Genomic DNA, 16,662 nt, shown 5'->3' with positions numbered 1-16,662 from the left:
GTCACCAAAGTGAGGCAAAATCTTTTCTTATCTATTTCATTTCCAGTGCAAAACCTGTTTTACGCTGGAAAATCACTTCAAAGTAACACTGCTAGGCATTACTTAGCTCCTAGGGGGTGTTCCATGGGTGGTGCCTGGGTATTACCATGCAACCAAGCAAGGATTTTGATGTAAAACACTATTTACTTAAAAAAGGTGGACCAGGTTGTTTTGCTGCAAAAACACTATTTACTTAAAAAAAGGTAGACCGGGGTGTTTTGCTGCAAAAAAACAACACCCATTTCAAATAGGCACTATGAAGGAGAAATGGTTTCATTTTTCCTATCTTTTCCTACTTTGCATGTGTTCTGCACTGTACAGCACATATACAAAGTGGGAAAAGGTTTAAAGTTATTCTAAGCATTAGTATTCTGTACTTCAAGGGTATCCTTCCAATACAAACCCAATGCTAGACTCGCAGAGATACCCTTGCATTATGGTGCAAAAGTGTGTCTGTGACGCACGGCAGCACATTTCTGCACCGGCATTAGGGAGAGGAGAGTGCCATTTTTCTGTAAATACGGCACTCTCCTTCTCATGCAGTGTTTGCGGCTGCTGCGCTGCGTGATAAACTAGTAAACCGGGGCCAAAATGTATTTGGGGCTCAAAAAGAAATCTGATCCTCCTAAAAGAGGACCTGTGGCTGGTAGTGTACGTCTGGCTCATGGTATGGCCCTGCCAAAGCATGTAGATCATCTTTGAAGATGCAGCTTTTAAATGAAAACTGCATCAGAATGCATTCTCAGTCCACAAACCAGCTACCTCTCCTATCACTCGGTGACTTTATGCTCGTCTTTCACCCTGTACAGTGAGCGCTTCACTGCCTTTTGGCAGTCTTTGTGCTATAGAAATACCCCATGCTTTTCAATTCTATGGCAGTAAGATAGATACATATGTGCACACTCACGCTTTACCATGCCTGTTGTCCTCCAGATCCCAAGGCCACCTTTCATCAAGTTATGTTGAATGAAGCAGTGGATGGTAGATCTATAGAATACACAGCTCCTCAGGAATGAGGCACCCTGATGCTTTACCTGTCTTTTTGAGCAACACTTGTACTTTAATATTTATTTTTAATGTTTTGATTTTTTTCTCCTCAGTCCATGTATCTTGTTGGTCTCTGGATTCTTCTAGCCTAGATGCTTGGCTTTGTTGTAGGCACCCACCAGAACCATTTACCTTCTTCTCTGTCCTTTCCTTCAGAACCTACTCAGGGTTTCACCACTTGCACCATAAAGCCAGATCCATGTAATTTCCATAGTGTCACGGTTTGTTTGCAGACCACTCTCACATGGCTTTACCCTGTGTACCTTCCAAGGCCTATGGGCAACCAAGAGTCCCCATGCCCAAAGAGACTTCTCACTGCCCAATATCATCTCCCAATATCTCAATGTAAGGTTTAATCTCCAAGCCCATTTGTGGCCCTGTAGTTTGGATTTCACCAAGTGTGCGGTTTGTGGCCTTTAGGGTACTCCTCTTGCTGTGTTTTCACTGTGAGTAGCTTGGGATGTTCACTCCTTCAGGTGGAGGCAGGGCTCTCCAATTGTGTTAAGCCCTCCTACCAACACCCGTGTTGAAAGTGGCACGATGCTCAGCAATATATATGCAAGAAATTCCTAGGCAGACTGAATGTTAGACAACAGGATATAGGACCCAATTATGACTAGGAAAAAATATATATAAAAATAATCATATGTGCAAGACAAACACGTATTTAATGTACACAGTAAAAATCATACATGAAGCTAACATAATTCAATTTATATGACATTATACAGTAGAATTATGAAATATAATAAGTACATATAATAGCACAATGTATACAGTAACAACCAATGATTAAAAAAGACACCATATATGATTATTGCAGGGTGTCCAGAACTTTATGAAGAAGAATTTACTCGACGCGCGTTTCGGCGAAAAACGCCTTCTTCAGGAGCCACAATTAAAAATATGGATAGACAGTAACCAACCAATTCAAAAGATGATGATTTCCTGTAGCGGACAGGTCAAACATGTACCTGAGCGGAAGAGTGAAAATGTATCTTGGTCTATTCATAGAGGTAAAATCGATAAAAAGTTGATGAAAGGTTCCAGTCGCGTTGTTTCCAAAATAACAGAATATAGCTGATAGAGACGAAACACGCTGAGAGAGAGATGCAGCTGACGGCGATACCGGGATATGGCGTCCCGTCAGAGGAACAGGAATCCTGTTCATCATCATCTTTTGAATTGGTTGGTTGCTGTCTATCCATATTTTTAATTGTGGCTCCTGAAGAAGGCGTTTTTCGCCGAAACGCGCGTCGAGTAAATTCTTCTTCATAAAGTTCTGGACACCCTGCAATAATCATATATGGTGTCTTTTTTAATCATTGGTTGTTACTGTATACATTGTGCTATTATATGTACTTATTATATTTCCTAATTTTATTGTATAATGTCATATAAATTGAATTATGTTAGCTTCATGTATGATTTTTACTGTGTACATTAAATACGTGTTTGTCTTGCACATATGATTATTTTTATATATATTTTTTACTTGTCTGTTCCTAGTCATAATTGGGTCCTATATCCTGTTGTCTAACATTCAGTCTGCCTAGGAATTTCTTGCATATATTTGGTTTACCCTGCCCTAGGAGTTCTTTATAAACACTACCCAGGGGGTCCTTGTTTTTCACATATTACGATGCTCAGCAATGCCAACCTCCAAATACCACCCAGGTTCACAAAAGAGGTGACCTGAGTATCAAAGTAGAAAGGGATTGGAGAAAGGATAGCTGAGGAAAAATTTGAAAAATAGAAAAACTGAACTCAATATCAAGGATCTGCCACCTACACACATTCAGCCTTAGTAATGGAAGTTTCTCTATGGCCTGCCAAGTGGAGGAACGAATGGAATCTTGATGAGAGCTGTGATGAAGAGGAGAAGACCTTGGTTAAGGGCTATACATACACTACCAACAACACATCTAGGAGCCTATTCACAACTCAATTTTGTAGCACATTTAGTAGTACTATTAACATAACATACTACAAAAATCTGTTTACAAACCTACGAGTGGAAGTCCAGCCTCCACCATCTTTTTCTGTGCAGAGATCTTCACCCTGACGGTAGTCTCCACACACGTAGGTGTATGTTTTTGTCATGAATGTGGGAGAACTGCTCTAGAAAATGGGGACTACTCACAAATAAAAGGGAGAGGTTAAAGGAGGATTAAGTAGGGGTTTGGTGGGGGGGGGACATCCATCTACCCACAAGAGTAAGCACATTGCTATTAAATTGTATTTCCAAAGTTACTACAGCCAAAGGGACCAGAAACAGTTAAGTTAAAATAAGAAATTAAAAAAAAACATTAGTCCATCTCAGAGCACCAGACATGACCAACTTGTACTGCAATACCTTCCCATAAAAAATAATGGGAGGTATGGCCTTAAAACGGAACCCCATAGGAAATGTTAAATTTAATAAAATTACAAAAACTATTTAAAAAATAAAAAAAACATTTAATGTAATAAAATAGCTATATAAAGATGTATTTTTAAAATAATAGCGTTTTAAATTTAATTAATGTAACTTTGTATTACAATAATTAAATTGCTTTTGATTAATTCTGTACATCACATTTAATAGTGAATACTACATAATAAGTTTATTTTATTTTGGAAGAAATTATTTTTCCGAAGGTTGAATTAAAAATATCCCACCTAAAGTAAAAAAAATGTATTGATTATTGAGAGGTATAAAATAATTCAAAGTAATCTAACTGCATTTAAATCAAAATATTACACTCATTTAAAAAAAAAAATCCACATAAGGTACCCACGCCAAAGTTGTGTCCTTTTTCTCCAAACTCCTGGGGATTCGAAAGGTATGAGAAACAAAAAGGGTTCACCCTTGAATAGATATATAACCATGTTCTCCCAGACTAAGTGTGTCTCCTACAATGGTGGAAAGCACACAGCTTTGTTTAAATACCCCATCCACACCAAAAGGGCGCTTGCTGTCATGCTCCATCACAGGGGTCTTCCCGCTGCGGGACGGGGTGTGCTGCAACCTACGACTACGCGGTAGCACTAATTGTAGAGCAAAACTATGTGTAGTGTAGCAATGTGAGTGGGTCAAGAGTGAGTGAAGGAGTGAATATATGTTAAAAAATACCTAGCTCTTTGGAAAGAAAAAGTTAATGTTCCGTTGAACTGGTATTATTAAAAGTTGGCAATGAGTGGCGATACAATGAGCTGTTTCTCCTATATCATCAAAATGTTTTGAAGCCCTCCCCTGGCTTCTTCATCAGGACCAAAGGATCCCTTCTACACTCAAATTTGTAATGCAAAGAAAAGTACAAAAAGTGTATATACATGTAGATAATACTACGTGGTGTACATGTCAAAATAAACATGCACTCTATACAATACCTCAATAGGCATGCTACTTAATGTAAATCTGGAAGAAAAAACATAACATTAAACACATAACATACGCATCGTCCATCACAATTGGTGGTGACCTGTAAAAAAAAGTGATAGATACTGTGATATATTTCCACTATCAGTGATGATAAGCCAGTGTTGTGTACGGCTGGTGGAAAAAAGACACTTCAATGGACGGACACACACTCTGCATAAATCACACTCTCTATGTCTAAGGACCGCTTAATGCGTGTTTTCTATAGTAGTTTGGAATAACTATAAAATAGTTGGTGCCATTAGAGAAAATTAGGTAGAACACGTACTTTTCTAAAAAGGGATAATATCACATGAGCCTCAGAACGGGGTGGGAAGGAGTGTCTATAGTCGCACACTGGATACAAATGAGAAAAGGAAAAAAAGTTGTTGGTTAAAAGTGTCCTGCTAATCGTGGCAGTGTCACACGGCGCCCTCTGGGTTCAGATCGGCTATGCCGTACTTACAATGTCAAGATCACTGCCTCTCCTGGATACCACCTCCCCACAGCTCTATACAGGGCTTTAAGTGGGGGGGGGGGGCCTCGAAAGGGCATTCTAGGGGGCTCTATTTTCGGGCCTCAAAGGTAAGGTGAGCAGACGTCCCGGTTTTTGTTTGGTGTTACTAGTGTGGGTAACATGTCTTGATAGTGAAATACTGCCAATTTCGTTTTTCACTATTGAAAGGCTATCTTACCCATAGGATAACATGGGAAATGATGTGTGATATGTTTACCTGGATATCTTCCCATAACAGCAAGATAGACATATGGAATCTGGTATCCCTGAACTCAGAATTTAATAACACATCCTTTAGTGAAGATGGTTTTTAAATTCTAAGTTTGGAAATAGCACTTTTAGAAAGTGGCTATTTTCCTGTTCAACCTTTCTGTGTGCCTCTGCCTGGTTGTGTATTGACTGTCTGGTTTGTGAGTGACAGGGGCTGGGGGCGGCTCCAGGAGGCTGGCTGAGTCAGCACAAGGCTGAATAGACCCATCTGCATGTAGAGTGGCGGGAGGAGTAGCACCTGGGTCTCAATAGGGCTGTGCCTGCCTGACAAGATGCTGGCTGCACCTCCTGCGGTGTGTCTGATGGCCCTGGCCCACACTCACAAAAGAAGAAGAGGTGCACTGGCAGAGTGCACCCAGAACTGGTTTAGATTGGGTCCAGGACCCCTCACACAAGAAGAACAAAGATTCTTGGAGTATAAAAGTAGGACTGGAGCCCCAGTAAGAAGAAGATTAGGAAACTGTGATCAAGAAAGAATCCGTGCTGAGTGTCTGGGAGCTGACCTACAGTTGCTGTGATTGCTGAGGAAGGGACTGTCTGCTGAGTGCTGTGTCCCCCTAACTTGAAGCCGAGCTGTGGTCTGCGCTTTGCCCCTCGGAAGCCTGCCTGTCCCCAAGGGCCTAAGAAGAGCTGGAAACTCAGGGATACAAAAGTTCTCCAGCACACACCCTTCCAGCTGCTGTGTGGGTCTCTGCACTGTGCCGTCGTAAAGCTGCCCCCCTGTGCAATCTGTCTCGGTTTGCTCATCGGCACACAGCTGGGGCGTAAGGTTGTGAGGCCTGCTCTGCCTCAAATGTGATCTGCCCCAGGATCGAGTCCCTTGCGCTCTGTGTGTGCTGATTAACGCACTGCTGAGGAACTTTGGAGCCCTGCTTTACCCCAAACGCTGTGTGCGCATTGACGCCACTGCCGCCCCTCGAGCTGTGTTGTGTTTCCGAGGCAGGGTTTGCCACTATAAGAAGGAGCCTTGAAAACACCCTGCAAGTAGTCACCATCACCGGCCCGGGATCGTAATTTCCGAGCGTCGCTCGGATTGGTCACAGCAACGAGGATTTCCCCCAGCAACGCCGAGGTTCGTCAGGTGGAGCTAAGTTGCGTCTAAGGAGGTGCGAGACGTCCCCTAGCAAAACCAGCTTGGGGAGCCCCGCATCGTAGGGGCTGTGGGGGGGCCTTTGTTACACCACTGGGGGGAGATCCATATTCAAGACTTCTTCTGGCCTTTAGCCCAATAACTGCCCTCGCTTTCCAGTCTATAATTCAGTTCACATCTGGTTGTCTTCTCCATTTCTTGGGTCACCCTTAGTACCTCTCCTGACATGCCCCTTTGTAGTGCTGCTTCTTGCCTACTTTGTTTGGTGGGTCTTACAAGTGTGTTTGTAGCAGTGCGCCGGGTCCTTCAGTCAGATTCCTGGCACGCCCCGGGTCACTGTTGTACCACTCACTGCTGAAACCAGTACGGCTTGTTTCATAAGGAATCTATTCCTAGTTATATGCCCAGTATTATCATTACAGCTCATGCCCTCAGTCCTACAGCCAGTCAGTTTTCCTCCCCTTGTAACACCAAGACAGGGGATGCTGTCTCTTGAAACAGAGCTGTGCAAAGGAGGTGGGCTCTAGTTCGCCATTTCTTTTCTGCTCGCATTCCCTGGTTCTCTAAAGACAGAGGGATTCTCTTTCTCACCTGATTTCTGGGCCTGTTGGCACTTTCCATCCTATGCACCTGTTGGCACTTTCCATCCTGTGCATTAGTGCAGAGATTGAGGGATGGCACGGACTTTCAGTGGATTCATGAGTCTGAAACTTGACGGCAATTCAAGTTAGAATTATTCCTATCACCTTGTTGGTTGTTGCGGCTGACTCCCTAAATGCAGCTGCTACGCCCAGTTGGGGGTACCATGCTCAATTGTCATAGGAACCAAGCTATTCCTCTCTGATGAGACCTAAGTACGTTCTGCTGACCCCATCTCTAGTTACACATTAGTTGCTCCAACCAATCCATTGTAGTGTAATAAGAAGGTGTTTTACAGTTGTGATATATGGGAAAACGCTACTTTGGGTGATTCTGTGACTAGATGCGACTTCATGATTTTCTTAAGCACACAATGCTAGTTATCTTGATTTAGACCACGCCCCTACTCGGATAGGCCACACCCTTTAAGAAATTTGCCACTCCACTTTTAGAGCACCCACTGTTTTTTTTCCCACTAATAGCCCTGGCTCCATAAAACAATGGGACTGCGTGTGGAGCATCCTTAAGTACTGCAGTAAATTGCCAAAAGTGCCGGCAAAGTGGTAATTGATTGTGAAAGCAGCACCAGACTGCTAAAGTCCCCTCAGATATCATTACCAATTGGAAAATAGAACCACTTCTGGTATTCCAGTGACCGGGGTTCGGGTTTGCTGTAAGATTTTTTGGGGGGGATAAGACCCAATAAATGCTTAATATTGCTGAGTATGGCTCCCTCGTATAGGTGATGGAAATCGAGCCAAAAATATTTTCTTTCTAAAATAAGACGATGCTCCTATGGTATGTATCGCTGTACCTTGTGCCAGTCCCACTCCCTTGAAAAGACTAGACCGCTAACCTAGTCTGGGTGAAAAGTTCACTTCGGTACTTAAGAGACCTGGAAAGTTGTAAGTACGTGGGTTTATGTTAACTAATTCTGAAATCAGCCCAGTCTGTTGTTAATGAAGGGAATTCCATAAGACATGGAATACTGTACCAATTAATTTTGCTCACATGGCGAGATTATGCATGAAACACCAGGGATTAAGTTTACACTTCATCTCTATTAAGGATGTAAATAATGGGAGTGGGCCTCTAGTGGTAGGCGTAGAGAGATCCTAATGCGTAAGAATGCATGAAATTATTGACACCAATAAAAGGGGGTTAATGTTGGACCGTGAATGAATTTGGTCCTCATGACAGACATTGTTATATGTCACACCCAACCGTCCTATTGAGGTGATGTCAATAGATACATAAATACTTGAAAGGGGTTATCTCCTAATATTTCAGGGGAAATCGTAGGGGCCTAGATACAAATCACTTAAATTGCCCCCATGGTATGCATGGGCGTCCGCAGAAATTTTTCCAGGGGGGGGCAACAATTTTACTTCATCACCATCCTCCGACATGATTGAGCACAAGTATTAATTAAACAAATAAAAAAATCTAATAAGACAAAGAGCTTAAATAAACAAAGAAACCCATGGGGTGGGAGAAAAATCATGTGAGGCTTCACAGCAGATTACCTGGCAACCACAATGAAACAGAGGAAAAAACAAACAAGCATTGGCATAGCCAATAGGTCTCGCCTTTGGGACCTTATAAGTGTTTAGCCATGCAACACTTGAAGTTGTTGCACAAAGGATATTGTACTAGCCAACTAAACACTTATAAGGACCCAAAGGGGAGACCTATTGGCTATGTCAATGCTGTTTTTTTTTATGACAAGCTGTGCTATATGGCTCCGGCTGCCACTTAGTCCACCACATCCCACGTAGATGCTGCAGCCATATTTGAATGGTTTTAAAGTCAATTCAAAAGCTGTCACCAGTGTATGTGAATCCCTATCTCAACTGTGAGACTGCTCTCCTGCTTCCCAATTCTGTTCAATACAAATGATGTAAAAAAACATCCCTTTCTGAGCTGCACGGCTCATCCTACCCACGTTTCATGCGCAGATTTGAAATACTGATGGTTTGGGCTTCCCGGAATTTAACTGGTTGAGAGGTAGACAGGTCACAGTGTAGAGAGGTAGAGAGAGAGAGGTGTAGAGAGGTAGAGAGACAGAGGTAGAGAGAAATAGAGAGAGAGGTAGAGAGAGGTAGAGAGAGAGAGAGGTAGAGAGGTAGAAAGAGGTAGAAAGAGGTAGAGGTAGAGGTAGGGAGAGAGGGAGAGGTAGAGAGAGAGGTAGAGGTGTAAAGGTAGAGAGAGAGGTATAGAGATAGAGGGAGAGGTAGAGAGAGAGAGAGAGAGAGAGAGAGAGAGAGAGAGAGAGAGGTAGAGGGAGAGAGGGAGAGAGAGAGGTAGAGGTAGAGAGGTAGAGGTAGAGAGAGAGTGGGAGAGGTAGAGAGGGTGAGAGAGGTAAAGAGATAAAGAGGTAGAGAGAGAGGTATAGAGAGAGAGGAAGGGAGAGAGGTAGAGCGAGAGAGAGAGGTAGAGAGGGGTAGAGAGGGGTAGAGTGAGAGGTAGAGAGAGAGAGGTAGAGGTAGAGGTAGGGAGAGAGAGAGAGAGAGAGAGAGAGGTAGAGAGAGAGGTAGAGATGGGTAGAGAAGGGTAGAGAGGGGAGAGTGAGGTAGAGAGAGGTAGAGAGAGAGGTAGAGAGAGAGAGGTAGAGGTAGAGGTAGGGAGAGATAGAGAGAGGTAGAGAGAGAGGTAGAGGTAGAGGTAGAGAGAATAAGAGGGGTAGAGAGAGAGAGAGGTAGAGAGAGAGAGAGAGAGCGAGAGAGCAGTAGAGAGAGAGAGAGAGAGAGGTAGAGAGAGACGTACAGGTAGAGTGAGAGAGAGTGGTAGAGAGAGAGAGAGGTAGAGAGAGGTAGAGTAATAGAGGTAGAGAGAGAGGTAGAGAGAGAGAGAGAGAGAGGTAGAGAGGTAGAGGTAGGGAGAGAGAGAGAGAGAGGTAGAGGGGAGAGGTAGAGGTAGAGAGGTAGAGGTAGAGAGAGAGAGGTAGAGAGGGAGAGGGAGAGAGGGAGAGAGAGAGAGGTAGAGAGGTAGAGAGGTAGAGAGAGAGAGGTAGAGAGGGGGAGAGAGAGAGAGGTAGAGAGAGAGGTAGAGAGAGAGAGTTAGAGAGGTAGAAAGAGGTAGAGGTAGAGGTAGGGAGAGAGGGAGAGGTAGAGAGAGAGGTAGAGGTGTAAAGGTAGAGGAGAGAGAGGTATAGAGATAGAGGGAGAGGTAGAGAGAGAGGTAGAGAGAGAGGTAGAGGGAGAGAGGTAGAGGTAGAGGGAGAGTGGGAGAGGTAGAGAGGGTGAGAGAGGTAAAGAGATAAAGAGGTAGAGAAAGAGGTAGAGAGAGAGGTAGAGAGAGAGAGGTAGAGAGAGAGAGAGGAAGGGAGAGAGGTAGAGAGAGAGGTAGAGAGAGAGGCAGAGATGGGTAGAGAGGGGTAGAGTGAGAGGTAGAGAGAGGTAGAGAGAGAGAGGTAGAGGTAGAGAGAGAGAGAGAGAGAGGTAGAGAGCAAGAGAGAGAGGTAGAGGTAGAGAGAGAAAGAGGGGTATAGAGAGAGAGAGGTAGAGAGAGAGGTAGAGAGAGAGAGAGAGAGAGAGAGAGAGAGAGAGAGAGCAGTAGAGAGAGAGAGAGAGGTAGAGAGAGACGTACAGGTAGAGCGAGAGAGAGAGTGGTAGAGAGAGAGAGAGGTAGAGAGAGAGAGAGAGGTAGAGAGAGATAGAGGTAGGGAGAGAGAGAGGTAGAGGGGGAGAGGGAGAGAGGTAGAGGTAGAGAGAGAGGTAGACAGGGAGAGGTAGAGAGGGAGAGAGAGAGAGGTAGAGAGAGAGTTAGAGAGAGAGAGAGGTAGAGAGGTAGAAAGAGGTAGAGATAGGGAGAGAGGGAGAGGTAGAGAGAGAGGTAGAGAGAGAGAGAGAGAGAGAGGTAGAGGGAGAGAGGGAGAGAGAGAGAGGTAGAGGTAGAGAGAGAGTGGGAGAGGTAGAGAGGGTGAGAGAGGTAAAGAGATAAAGAGGTAGAGAGAGAGGTAGAGACAGAGGGAGAGAGAGGTAGAGAGAGAGAGAGGAAGGTAGAGAGGTAGAGAGAGAGGTAGAGATGGGTAGAGAGGGGTAGAGTGAGAGGTAGAGAGCGGTAGAGAGAGAGGTAGAGAGAGAGAGGTAGAGGTAGGGAGAGAGTGAGGGGTAGAGAGGTAGAGAGAGAGGTAGAGGTAGAGAGAGAAAGAGGGGTAGAGAGAGAGAGGTAGAGAGAGAGAGAGAGAGAGAGAGTGAGAGAGCAGTAGAGAGAGAGAGAGAGAGGTAGAGAGAGATGTACAGGTAGAGCGAGAGAGAGAGTGGTAGAGAGAGAGAGGTAGAGAGGTAGAGGTAGAGACGTACAGGTAGAGCGATAGAGAGAGAGAGTGGTAGAGAGAGAGAGAGAGAGGTAGAGAGAGGTAGAGTAATAGAGGTAGAGAGAGAGGTAGAGAGAGAGAGGTAGAGAGGTAGAGGTAGGGAGAGAGCGAGAGGTAGAGGGGGAGAGGGAGAGAGGTAGAGGTAGCGAGGTAGAGAGAGAGTGGTAGAGGGAGAGGTAGAGAGGGAGTGAGAGAGAGGTAGAGAGAGAGAGAGAGGTAGAGAGGGAGAGGAAGAGAGAGAGGTAGAGAGAGAGGTAGAGGTAGAGTGGTAGAGAGGTAGAGAGAGAGAGGTGGAGAGAGACAGGTAGAGGGAGAGGTAGAGGTAGAGAGAGAGAGGTAGAGAGAGACAGAGGTAGCGAGAGAGAGAGAGAGATAGCAAGAGGTAGAGAGGTGTAGAGAGGTAGGTAGAGGTAAAGAGAGACGTAGAGAGAGAGGTATAGAGAGGTAGAGAGAGAGAGGTAGAGAGGTAGAGAGAGAGGTAGAGAGAGAGAGGTAGAGGTAGAGAGGTAGTGGTAGAGAGGTAGAGAGAGAGAGAGGTGGAGAGAGAGAGGTAGAGAGAGAGAGGTGGAGAGAGAGAGGTAGAGAGAGAGGTAGAGAGAGAGGTAGAGGTAGAGAGAGAGAGGTAGAGAGAGAGAGAGATAGCAAGAGGTAGAGAGGTGTAGAGAGACGGGTAGAGGTAAAGAGAGACATAGAGAGAGAGACGTAGAGCGAGAGGTAGAGAGAGAGAGGTAGAGAGGTAGAGAGAGAGAGGTAGAGAGGTAGATTGGAGATCCTAGCATTTCCAGAGCATTAAAGGCACTACTCATTTGTAACGTCATTCCTTTCACAGCACATAACTAGGGCCCTCAAATACAAAAGGATGTTGTGGTCATAAAGCTTACAATTTGCAGCATCACAGTGGCTGCTACTGCAAACCCCCTTTTTAGAGTTGTGTATAACCTTCATGATTGACAAAAGGGGTTCTGCATCTTACTTCATATTGGAATTTGGAGGGGCAGTGGAAAGGGTGCTATCTTCAAATTGCAATTTACAATGACATATATCAATGGTTTTCAAACGCAATGGTAGTCGCAAACCGTTGATCTGATACCAACACTGAGCTGCAGTTGGTACATGATTCAGAAAAGAAAAGTTGGGACAGTGGGACAGGTTTCCCTTCGTGAATCATGGCAGGCGACAGTGAGTACAGACAGTGGTCCAGGGGCTACACTCGATACTGCAATGAACATGAGGGACTGCCCCTTTGGAGCTCAAGGCGTAAACTCTTTAATCCATCTCATATGCAGACCCTTCTGTAATACTAGTGCTTATGGTGCAAACAGGCATATCGTGTGTGGTGCAGACACTTCTGTTCAGTTTTAACTCTTTTTCAGTTGTCAACAAAATATTTTAATTCATATTTTGGTTTCCATTGTTAACTGTTTTTTAATATATCCATTAATTTATTTTATTTTAAATAATGGATATATTAAAAAACGTATAACAACAGTTAACAATGGAAACAAAAATATGAATTAAAACTGATTATTACCATGGAAAAGAAATTGATGAAACTTTAATGTTCGCTGAAAAGTGCACACATCCATCGGAACAGAAGTGTCTGCACCACACACGATAGGGTATACGAAAGGGCACCTAAAGAGTAGGTACCAGGATGTAGTAGCACCAACAAAAGAAAGGAATATAGCTTGAGTACGAATAAATCACGAGTGCACAGAAGGACTTTCCTAATTGATCTCGCAAAAAACAGGCAGACAAACCCATTGCATCTCTGGGCGAATTGTGTAATTCGGTGCTGGCATTAATGAGGCTTTGATGGTTTTCACCCCTTCCTAGGGCCCCTGGCTGCAGCTCTACTCTTCCTTAGCTTGAAAAATATGCCCCCCCCCCCGAAATTTGACTCTAGGTGCGCCTCTGCTTCAAGCTGTGGGAGCAGCCAGGCCTGGACCTTCCCTCTTGCCCATCAGCAGGACCGTCATTGCAAGCGCTTTCTCACGCTTTTAAAAGTGACGGCCCTGCAGACAAACACCACTGTGGGGGCTGTCAATAGTGACGGACCGGTGTTCCAGGGGGGGGCAAGTGCCCCCCCTTGCCCTCCCCTGCGGACGCCCATGATGGTATGTCATCATTCAATCCCTTGACATGCGTCCTGTGGTAAATGATGATGCATAGTCCAATTGTGTAAGTATATAATCCTTTATTGTAGATTCCTTCTAAGATAGGTAAGTAGGAGAAGATAGGAAGAATAGGTAAAACCCCACCAGGAGCAGGCTCCAAGCAGCTCAGCCTGAGTTGCCCAACTGACACTTTGAGCCATAGAGACACCTAGGCATTCTATGATGTCATGGTGCATTCTATACAGTGGAGAACAGTAGAGAAGTAGTTTACTACACATCCTCCTTCCTTAGGGAAAGACAGCAGAAATAAAGAAAAGAATAAGTGAGATACGTCAAATACAACATTTACATGAAAGTACAATAAAGAGCTACACAAATCTAAATATGTACTACACGAGGTATCAGAAAGAGTAGAAATATAATAAGATGCTAAACATAACTACTACATGTCCCTTCCCCCTCCCTTAGGGAAAACAAAGTATGATTTTGATGAATAACAACCAATGCAACAAAGAAGGGTGGTCATGCCCACAACCTCCCCATACATGAGTACAACACAGGGTAGGCACCCTGGTAAACAAAGGTGGGTGTAGACACAGACCCTTGAGAGAAATGCAACATACCCATAAAAGGTACAACAGGTGTAGAATTCACTCAAGATAATCGGAAGAGTGTAACCCCAAAACAGAAATACACCCAAGAACACGTTCTGGAAAAACCAAAATTTCCCCTGACCAAGGCAAACCGACACAGAAAAATGAAAAAGTTTCTCACTCAAAGTCCTACAAACATGAAACCCTTGGCCATAAGTTCCAAGCAGGTGGACTTCGACCGGAGCATAGTGTCAAAATGAAAACGTGCCAAAACAATCTCCAGCCAAAAATAGAGAAAAACGCATGGTATTAACCCTGTAAAATAACACGACCTCCCCTAAATAGGGGGAAAAAACATGAGTTTCTTTAATGCATACACTCGCTTACCTTATCATCGGAGTCGTATCTGCCTCACAGCTACATGTTTAGGAACAGGCTGTAAGTTACTGCACAGGCAGACCCCTCTCTTCCAGATTTTCAGGCATTGCTGTGCTGACATCTAGTTAGACAGTTTCTTTTAATGATTGAGCGATAATCCGTAAGAGACTACACAAAATATGGCCACTTTACATCATACATGATGATGTACCAAAAGTACTTCACCTGCCACACACTGGTCCGCCTGGCATACGCTGGACTATGGCGCTGGTAACCAGGCAATACTGAGACGGCACGCTTATTGACGTGGCACCGTGTGGCTCACGGAGCGCTGTTGCATGCAGGCGTCGCTGGTCAGCTATGAAGAGCTAGAGAAGAAGAACGTCATGCAGAATTCACTCTGCTCCCACGCGGCACTAAGAGAACGGTGAGATGCGCGTGAAAGGATTTTAAAATTTAAACGATGCGCTTCAGTTTGGCATGGTGGGGGGTCTACTTTAGGAATCCAAAGCGGAAAAACGAAATGTGCTCACCACACAAAACATTCCCAGACTCTGACCCCGCACATATGCCTTAGTGCTCACCAAAGGTGCTGCTCTTCATGTTAACAAACGCTCGGACATTTAGCTCCTCCAAGAAAGTTCTCTCGAACCGTTTTGTGCTGTCACTGTCTCCGTAAAAACACTAATCCCAAAACACATTTATAAAGTGCTGAGTGTGTCATTTGTAGATGTAGCGTGCCAGAAAACCAAGATACTGCTGCTCAGTGCTAATGAAGCGGTTAAAAAAAAACATATTCAGACTTTGAAGAAATCGCCGTTAGATACACTGCGAGGCTCTGCAGGAAACTAATCGTAGCTTTCAGGTAATTAAGTGGTTTGTTGAGGATGCGGCTGAAAACTTGCTGTCAGACTGCAAAGCTTCCTCAAGTCCGTTTAACGCTGTCAATGACTCTGCACCACACCAAATATCGATATGAAAGACGTTTGTTGTGAGGGAAAGTAACACTAAGTCCTTCTTTTCCTTAAAATACACCACCGCTGTTGAAGTGCACAATTAGACCTTAGTAAAGATGCTGATAGAATACACTGCCATACGCTACTATTCCAACACCAGGCAGATCAGCAATTTACTGAGGATGCAGACAGGTCAGGACACTTCCAAGCATACATAGGCTAAAAAGAAGCAAGGAAACACACCTGTTGCGCCTATGAGAGGCTTGCTGCTGGAGGAATTGTTGACTTCTTCCAGGTGACCACAGATTCCTCAGTAATGGAAGGCAAACGCCCAGGGTTCAGGCTGTCCAGATGGTGCAGGACACTGGTGGGGCTAGCTGGGGCGTTACCTTTAGTTTCAATTGAAGTTTTAAAAGTCCTTAATGTCTTAAGTTGCTTGACCTTTAATTACTTTGTTCCTTAGTTGTCTTTCTCCTTAATCCACGCGTAGGTTCAAAATCGTCGCCAAGTTGTGGTAAATGATGATGCATAGTCCGATTGTGTAAGTATATAATCCTTTATTGTAGATTCCTTCTAAGATAGGTAAGTAGGAGAAGATAGGAAGAATAGGTAAAACCCCACCAGGAGCAGGCTCCAAGCAGCTCAGCCTGAGTTGCCCAACTGACACTTTGAGCCATAGAGACACCTAGGCATTCTATGATGTCATGGTGCATTCTATACAGTGGAGAACAGTAGAGAAGTAGTTTACTACACGTCCCCAAGCAGAACACCCACTGTTGTTCTTTTAAAAAAAGGCCAGTCTCACTGTTCAATTAGGGTCCATTGTAGGTCATCCACAGTGTGCTGGTTCGTCATATAGTGGGTTGCCATTTTGGTAGTGCTCCTTTTGCAATGCAGATTACTCCTATGTTCCCCGATGCGGGTCTTTACTGGTCTCGTCGTCATACCAATGTATTCCAAACCACATGTGCAGGTGACCATATACACTACATTCCTGCTGTTGCAATTGGTGAATCTCCTCTATTCCTACTCAGTGCCATTCCTGAATTTAATGTGTCTACTTTTCCTCGTCAGATAGCAGGTACTGCAGTTGCCACAGGGGTGGTGGCCCTGCACTGGTGGTAGAAGTACACTCTCAGTAGTTCTTGTTGGTTCAGGTCGTGGTTTCGTATGGAATAACATGTCCTTCAGATCCCAACCCCTTTTATATGCGAACATGGGTTTTGGGAGTTTAAGATTGCAAAATGTGAGGAGTCTCCAGTGTTTATTTATAATCTTAGATACCTGGTTGGAGTTGG

General features: G+C 44.3%; 1 long non-coding RNA gene across 3 annotated transcripts in view; it reads right to left on the bottom strand.

The window, feature by feature from the left end:
• The window catches only part of LOC144818301 (uncharacterized), a 225,752-nt gene extending 209,644 nt beyond the window's left edge, over positions 1 to 16,108 (bottom strand). For all 3 annotated transcript variants that reach the window (XR_013607087.1, XR_013607085.1, XR_013607086.1), the window contains exon 1: positions 14,418 to 16,108. This is a non-coding gene — a long non-coding RNA (uncharacterized LOC144818301). The remainder of the gene's footprint in view (positions 1 to 14,417) is intronic.
• Between the last annotated feature and the right edge of the window lie 554 nt (positions 16,109 to 16,662).

Source organism: Lissotriton helveticus, chromosome 2_1 (genome assembly GCF_964261635.1).
Source record: "Lissotriton helveticus chromosome 2_1, aLisHel1.1, whole genome shotgun sequence".
Lineage (NCBI taxonomy): Eukaryota > Metazoa > Chordata > Amphibia > Caudata > Salamandridae > Lissotriton > Lissotriton helveticus.
This window is presented reverse-complemented; position numbering and strand designations above follow the sequence as displayed.